This window comes from Pteropus alecto, unplaced genomic scaffold, assembly GCF_000325575.1.
Source record: "Pteropus alecto unplaced genomic scaffold, ASM32557v1 scaffold313, whole genome shotgun sequence".
Classification (NCBI taxonomy): Eukaryota; Metazoa; Chordata; class Mammalia; order Chiroptera; family Pteropodidae; genus Pteropus; species Pteropus alecto.
This window is the reverse complement of record NW_006434832.1, coordinates 2,250,673-2,259,405: the sequence shown is the minus strand read 5'-3', so window position 1 is coordinate 2,259,405 and position 8,733 is coordinate 2,250,673. Positions and strand designations below refer to the sequence as shown.

At 36.1% G+C, this 8,733-nt stretch overlaps 1 protein-coding gene across 5 annotated transcripts in view; it reads left to right on the top strand.

Annotated features, from left to right (window-relative positions):
- Window positions 1-8,733, top strand: part of KANSL1 (KAT8 regulatory NSL complex subunit 1) — a 160,957-nt gene that overhangs the window by 23,460 nt on the left and 128,764 nt on the right. The window contains exon 1 of one of the 5 annotated variants that reach the window (XM_006910171.3): window positions 1-92. The exons of the other annotated variants lie outside the window; for them this stretch is intronic. The gene's annotated coding sequence lies outside the window, so the exon portion shown is untranslated. The remainder of the gene's footprint in view (window positions 93-8,733) is intronic. 5 annotated transcript variants of the gene reach the window in all.

Below are 8,733 nucleotides of genomic sequence, written 5' to 3'. Positions count from 1 at the left end.
GCCGGCCCTGGGCGCCCAGGCCGGGGGCTGTTTGCAAACTGCGCCCATTTTGTGGGGCTGAATCCGCCCGGGCTACGCTCCTCCATCACGTGGTAGGTGCTGCTGCTCCTCTCCTCCACCTCCTCCCGCTGCCCTTTCTCCTTCTCCCCGCTCTCCCTGTGGCTCCCATTTCTCCCTGTCTTTGTTAGTTGTAACTAGAAAGGCAGGGCAGGGCAGGAAAAATCCCCGGAACTTTAAATGGCCTCTCCGGGTTTCCCCGCTGTGGGTCCGGGGCTGGGAGTCGCCCCAAGGGCGGGGGTGTGCGGGGGCCCTTCCCCACCAGCTGCCGCCTCGTTCGCCAGCTTTGCCTTTGGCGTTCTATTTAAAAAAATAAGGCCTTAAGAACACGATTTATTCCTGTTAAAAAATCCCAAAACAAACTCTGCCTCTTGCTTTGAACTTCTCTTGACTGCAAAAGGCCTTTCTGTGCTCAAAACACATCTTGCGCGGTTCACGATGTGTATCACAACACAACTCTGATTGTTTTTAGTGAGATGGTTATTTGTTTCATTTATTATTTTCGTTGCCTGTAAATTGAGGTCACTTAGGTTTTCAGATCTAGTCTCTCTCTGGCGGACGTGTTTTTTTTTTTTTTTTTAACTAAAGAGGAAGAGGCATTTATTTGCTTTTAAGTGAGTTTGGGGGGCCTGTTTTCCGGCTGACGGTCTTTTGATAGTTCGGTTGTTTTCCATACAATAAACAATCCTACTCTCATGTTTTACTTAAAAATCCTTTTGTTTTCCATTTTCGGGATCTCAGTGTTGTTTTGTGTGTATTTTTTTTTTTTTTTTGAGAAACACGTTACTTAACTATTGCTTATTGGATTGCCTTAGGGGAGAAGGGGTGACATGATGGCGCCACTTTAAATTGCTCTTTCCTGCTTCGTTTTTCCCCCCCTTTATTCTAGAGGTCATTGGTGCGTTTTTCGTAACCTATTAATAAAACTATACTTGAGAGTATTAACAATGTAACTCATAGGGCTAGAGTTTGGTACCTTAAGGATCGGGAGACCCGAATCTCGAGGTCCCCAAAGTTCCGAGAAATCTCTAGTCTTCCTGCCTCCCCTCCCTCCCCTCCATTCACAATCCTAGTGTTGCCATCTCCTTTGTCACGTGGCAAGCAATCATTGTGTTTTTTTTGTTTGTTTTGGGGTGTGTGTTTATATTTTTAAATTGTAGCCCAGAAGAACCTTCCCCTTCCCCATTGGAGAGAACAAAACGTTTTAGTTGTTTTAGTTTTAGAGTCGGAGAAGATTTATAATAAACGATAAAATTACATAATCTTTGCCTTGCATAATCATGATATAGTTATAGATTGTTACTGAATTAAGTCTTTAAAGCACTTTCAAATATGTAAAGTAATGCATCAGAATATGTTTTTCACATCTCAAAATAGTACAGTTTCTATTTTCCCTACTTTTGGGGTCATTTAAAGTACCACTATTTACAAAGGCTTAAGTGGGTGTGTTTTCCCCTCCCCCCTTCTATAGAATATACTTGGTTCCGTTCCTAACATACTGTTTGACCAATTTAGAAATTTTCAATTGTCTGCAGGCTTGTCAGTTAAAACTATTTTTCTTTTTTTCTAACAACAGTGAATACTTTTGAGTAACGTGTTTTACCTAAAGTATTTCATTACATTTCTATTGTGCTTTTGATCAGGAGAATTTTTGCTTTTAATCCTGTAGGTTTAGAAGAATATTCAATTATCTGTTTCTTTATATCAGTTTTCTTAATAATTATGTAAGTTCTTATTTTATAAAATACCAAGTATATTTTTCTCTTGCTTCTACATAGGTTTATAGCCACTTTTAGAATGAAAAAATATTGTGTTAAACTTTTTTTAAAAGTAGATATGAAATGCAGTGATTCTTAAGGATGCATTGATTCTCGTCTTAGTATATTTTCAATGGTTTGGGCCATTTTCTTTGCTAACAGTTACATCATGTCATGTGATAATGTGCAGTGTGATGTGTAATTCTAAAAATAAGGCAAGGTAAAAATGCTCATCCTTTGAGAGCTTAAAAAAGATAAATGTGGGATAACTGATTTATATTTCTTTGGTCTTGGAATTCTGATTTTGATTTCCACTAGGTTTCTCCAATAAAGTGTGTAGTTACTTTGACCTTTAGCATATTTAATGTATTTGTTAGTGATCTCATGATTAGAGGTGGTTAAATTTTTATTTTTCAAGTGTGCACTCTTTAGAAACATTAGATGTGACAAAAAATTTTAACGTGTATTATGGTGAAGATGACTGGTTTCTGATGACTATCTTATTGAAGTATATATAAAATAAGTGTTTTTGGTTTGTGTCTGTAGACAGTTAAAAGTGATCAATTAAATATTAATGGAGTGTTGAGATGGGTGGGGTTTTTGATCCTTTCACCTATGTGAATCTATTGAAGTATTTAGAAGTGTTCCTGCATCTCTCCTGAAAGCCTTGTTCAGAACATTAGTATTTGACTTTTGTGCTTTACCAAAGTGAGATGTTAAATTTTTGTCTGATTTTTCTTTCTTCTTGCCTACACATGTTACTTCTATGGCTAAACCTGCAGAGCATTCTTTGATTGTTAGGTGACTTATCCTGTTGAGGAAAATTCTGGAAGCTAGAAAATGAGTAAGCCATAGTTCACTTTCGAACTTTCATCGAGGTGAGAAGAAAGGAAAATAACTACTCCATTTTTTTCTTCTTCAAACAGGGCCAATACTCTTCCATCTCTAGTATGCTATAGTGTAACCTGCATCCTCTGGATTTTATTGAGTTGACCACAGATTTTAATTGTATTTTAAAGTGAAAACAAAAAGTTTTGGAGTTGTTCTGTTTGCTATAACCTGACTCATGTAACCTGTAAAAACATAGGGAGGGCCATTGTGGTTGGTGGTACTGGTTTGAAAGGCATTTTAGTATTTGAGTGCTTCTAGTTAGAAACTTTTGTGAGTAAAGCTTAGTTATACTAGACAAGCGATTTTTCAGTGTTGCAAAAAAACATACAAATTTATGTTATATTTTCTAAACAATAGTCATTGAAAATCCTGCATTTAAAGAGTAATGCTTATTCCTCTTATATTTAGTTAGCTTCCTTTGTGGGGCTTAGTAAGGATTATTTTCTTCTTGGTGAGGCCATTAAGACACAAATTTAAGTGATTTCCTTACTGGAGAGATATTTTTTAAATTGATTGATTTCTTTTTTCCCAAAGGATCTCTCCATTCTCTTGAGTTTAGAAAGGAGTAGGAATAGTGCAGATTAAGTATGTGGTCTTCTGTTGATTGCCCCAGAGCAAATCTCATTGCATGGTTTATTTGCATATTAAAGCATTTTTTCTTTGCCCTTTTTCTCTATTTTAAGTAAGTTTCTGCCTTGATTGGTTAGACTGTTATATGTCTTAGCAAGCATATTTTACACTAGTGCCCTTTTACTTGATCACTTTACAAAGTACAGTGCAGGTGTCACAAATAGGATGTCCGAAACACCTGGCTTGCCTACTGTGTCAGTGCAGAAAGTATTTGGACCATGTCCTTTACCTAAAATAGGACTTTTATTTCTTGGAAATCTATATTAAGACTGGATTTTGAGTCTTCATGTTGCTTCTGAAGATGTATGTTTATATTACAGCTTGTGTCCTGGTAAAGTGCATATTAGTCTCTGGGCATACTAAGTTTTGCAGAAATATTCCTTTCAGAATGTAATGATTCATAACACAAAGTAAGACTCATCAGTACTTCCCATTCTCTGAAATGTGAGATCAAATCAGTGAGCCACAATGATGGTTAGGAAAGACAATATATAAATTAGAAAAGACAAATATCTCACTGTACTATATAGGTCAACAACATTTGAAGGCCACAAGTAGAGGTAGGAGGTATCCTTGGGTGTCACTTGCAGATTGTGGGGAGCGTCACAGTTACTAGTTTAGTTAAAATTTGTTTCTGCATCATGACATGTGCCTACCTTTGAGGATGTAGAGTAAAATGTATAGGAGAAAATAAGCCAACAGGTATGATTAACCAAAAAGCCTGAATTTCAGAAAAGATCTGAAAAATTTTTTTTGTCTTTTTGTTGTTGTTGTTATTTATTTATTTTAACATGTGTTAAGCTTTTTTTTAACCTTTGGTAGAGGAAAGGTAAAGCTAAAACACAGTATATGGAAACTGACTTCAAAGTAGAAAGGACAATTCATATTTAGGAATGAAAAATGAACTTGGGTTGTCTGAAAGAAAAACTTAAAGTTTATATATGAAGGTTTTAAACTTTTATGCCAAGAGGCCCTCAGAGGCGGAGACCTTTTGAATTCTTGTTTCTCGGTAGGGTAGTGGTGTCTGGCAAATAATAGCTGCTTGATGTTACTTTCTGCAAGCTTTGCTTTTTCAAGATTTTAAACTAGTTCCATAAAGTTTGACATTTGAATGCCCTAAGTTAATAGGGAATTACTTAACTGAGAATTATTTAGCCATATATTTTGTTGTTGACTGTCTTTTTGTTGTTCACATGTCTTTTTTCCCCCTAGTTCTAATTTTTTTAGAATTACATTTTCTTCCCAAGCTTTTGAGAATCAGGAAATGTAAGGTGGAGGTAAATTCAGTGCAGTTTTATCTAAATGTTATCAAAAACTCTGGTTCTTGTTACTTGAACCAGGAATCCCAAATAAGATCTAAGATCTCACTTTGAATTTTAATACAGCAGATTCTTCACTTGTTTGGAAAAAGTTGCTTGAGTGGCATCAAACTTAACGGAGTCCTTCACCTTTTAATCTCTTTTTTTTTTTTTTCAGAAGGAGCAGTTTAAGGTCAGACTTGGTTAATCTCAGTTGGAGGGGAAGTGTTGGGAATAAAAAAGATGAACAGCAATTTTGTTGTTAGACCGTTAAACCAAAAATTGCTAAGAGCTGATATCCAGGCTTGCTCTCTTGCTACTTGCTTTTTGGTCTTTGTGACTGCTTATTAGCACCTCCACTGGAGGGTGTGAAGGGATAGAGGTGAAAGCTAATTAGTTTAATCTCTGATGTTTGCTAGTACAGAGGCTTTGTAGAAATACTAGTTTGATAAGTTGAACTGCCAGGAAAGTTTTATTAAACTGTTCATTACCATGGAGAACTGAGGATTTTGAAGACCTTAAGCATATATCAAAAAAAAAAAAAATTGGGCAGCTTTTTTTTTGCAGTTATTGGTTTACTGTTCACCTCCTAAATTTCCCTTTAGCCTATCAAGGGAATGAAAAGAGGATGTTAGTATTAATTTTTAAAATTGCTCCGGCATTGGAAAAATTAGTTTTCATTTATCATTAATTCAATACTTTAAAGGGATGTAGGTTTCAGTGAGATCCCTGGAATTTGGTCAAGGGATAACATAACCTGTTTGCTTTTGAATTTCTTGGACCCTTCAAGAAGTTTTCAATTTTAGGATTGTTCAAACACTTATATTATTAGAATTTGTTAGAAGGAAATGAGATAAAAGTTCATTTTTCCTCATCTTTTTGTGAACTAGACTGGTAGGAATTCAGTGATAGAATAGAAATAGGATAAACACCAATTAATATTTTGATATGTAGTCATCCTTCAAAATGTTTTTCCGTTTATTTTAAAACACAAATGGGATCGTACTTAATGTAGCTTAATCTTTTTTTTCCACTTAGCTTTGTATACCAGAGATTTTTCACATCATTGTATACAGTTTTTTTAAATAACTGTAATATTCTAGTGTGTCTTTTGTTTTTAATTTAAAGGTTGTATGTGTGTATTACAGTTCCTCAGTGAAAGAATTGTGCATACATCTTTATGTATCTATGAGAATATTTTGTTGGATAGGTTCCTAGAAATCCAGTTACTGGGTAAAAATTTGGGTAATTGTATTTAGAATTTTGATAGTTATTGCTTTCAAAAGGCTTATGTCATCACATCTAATAGTTTTAAAAGTACAGTTAAAAAGTTTGGCAGTCTGAGTGCAGGTGCTTGGCGATATAAATGACTGTAACTTGAGGTCTGTAGATGAAGTCTGTCCTGGGTTCGTTCAGTCGATGCCTGCTTCTTATTAGGTCATTATCACTTTATGATCAGACATCCCCATTAGCTTCGAAATGGGTCTCCATCTCATACATTTGACACAGAATATTCAGGTTAACTAACATATGTTGTTTCCCTGTCTACCAGGCCCGGGCTACATGTGTGGGATAAAGGTAAAGCATAATCCCTTTATAAATAAGTATATAGCTGGAGGATTGGGGGGAGCTGGGTGAAAAAAGTAAAGAGATTAAGAAGTACAAATTGGTAGTTATAAAATAGTTATGGGGATATGAAGTACAGTTTAAAGAATATAGTCAATAATATTGTAATAACTATGTGTAGTGCCAGGTGGATACTAGACTAATTGGGGATCACTCTGTAAATTATATAAATGTGTAACCACTATGCCGTACTCCCGAAATTAATATAAAATAATATTGACTGTGAACTCTGATTGAAAAATAAACATAAAAGTATATAGTCTAGGGAAGAAGGGGAAAGACAGTTGGAAATTTATTTTACATTATGAGCTGTTGCCCATGGTGTCATGGGAGTATAGGTAAGACCTTAGGGAGAGGGACCCCTAACTCAACCTGGAATGAATGGGGCAATGCTAGAAAGAGCATGTGATCTTGGAGCTGAATCTTAAAAGAGAGAGTAGCATGAGCAAAGGTGCAAGGACACAGAAGAGCCTGGAACTGTAAATATGATTCAGGTGGCTGGAGTGGAACCAAGTTGGAGATGAGGCTGAGTGTGAAAAAGAGGGTATATAATATATTCTGTGTGGGGACTTTGGATTCATCCTTACCCTAGTGTTGTTGAAGGATTTTAAGCAGGAACACAACAATGGCATATTTATGTTCCCTCCCTCATTCCCTCTCTCCCTCCTTTTTTCCTAATCACTTTGGTAGTGGAGGCTAGATTGAAGGCTTGCTGAGACAGGAAGAAAGCAGTTCCCTGGATTACTGCAGTACATAATGAGGTTCTGAACAAAGGCAGTGACATTAAGGATGGAATAAATGTGCCAATCATTCTGCCTATCTTGAACCTTCCCTGGTCAGCCTTGAAAATTCAGCCAGAATGTGTCATCTCTTTCTGGAAACCTTCATTGACCCTTTCAGGGAAAACGTAGTGCTTTATCATCTGGGTTTACCTTCACACCTAATTTCTATCTTCTTTGGCATTAATGAAGGTTATAATTCTTAGCGTTTCTACATTAGAATGTGAACTGTAGTCTGTTATTGTGTTTGGCATTAGTATATGTTTAAATGAGATCTATGATAGATAATATATCTGATTAGGATCAGAATTCACTTACATATAGTTCAGAATGTTGAAGAGCAGGAATTGGTTTTGGATTTGGTTTTGGGGGCAGGGAATGGGTTTTGGATACGGGATGCTCGAAGTAGCAGTATGGGTGATGCTGAATTCTGCTTATTCTTTAGATTTCAACTTAGATTTTGTTCCCTCTAGGAAGCTTTCTATGACCCCACCCACTCAGCCTGTGTGATTTTCCCCTAATATGGTCCCCTGGGATTCCTTGATCACACAGTAGTGTCTGTTTTTACTGATCCTTTTCATCATCAGTGTGGTGCTTTTAATGTAGACATTTTAATAAAATGTTTATTGGAGATAATCAGTTGATATTCCCTCACACTTTCCTCTGAAGACTAAAATTGTGTCTAGCAGTTAAGGCTCTTCCAATTTAAACCTAGCCTTAAACTTAGTATAGTGGTTGAAAAAGCATGGACTTTAGATTTAGAATTAGGGATTTGAATTGGAATCCTGCCTCTGCAACTTACGAGTTGTGTGATCTTGGGCACATTACTACTGAGCATCAAGTTTTCTCATCTATAAAATGAGAATAAGAGTACTTGCCTTACAATGTTATTGTAAAGATTAAATGAGAACATGTGTAAAACAGCACAGTGACTGACATAGTAAAAGGTCAGTTAATGTTAGTGAACGGCATTCATAACAACGTATTCTCCAGTCAGAGCTACGATTCCTTTAGTAGTTATAAAACTTTTTCAGTTAAGAAGCCCTGTTAACATAGAAAAATGTTAGGGACTGGATTGATGAGGTCCACATTATTTCTTTGTTTTATAACAAAAATTATGCTTCCCACTCTGTATTGTATTTCATGACATATATTTGTTTCCATGTAAAAGAAGTAATTTCTAGTGTATCTCCTAATGCAGCATTTAGTACTTTATCACAAATCACTACATAACTGCTTTCTTCCCTCTCTTTTTGAGAAGCTGTATGTGTACCACTTGGTTCATTGAAATTGTTCTGTGGCTCATCGCCCAAATCCTTTCCCGTTATTTTGATTGTGTCAGTTTCTCATTTAGAGTTTCCTCATCTTTCTCTGCTGGGCAAAATCTTAACACTCGAAGGCTTACCTCACCAAGTCCGTTTTGACTACTCTAGCCCAGTACACTTTGTGAACAAGCTCTATATACATTTAGTGAGCATGCAAAATAAGGGTGCTAAAGAACACTGCCTGTCTTGGAAATAGAATTTACAAATTGACAATTGCTGCACATTCAGATAATTTGAATTGAGTGATGATGACTAAGTGCATTGTACAGTTTAAGCAGGAAGAAAGCAATGTGAATCTGAATAGTCTGGAAAAGTTCTTATGGAGATGCTGTATATTAAAGGATTGATTAAGTTTTGGACCTAAAGGGTA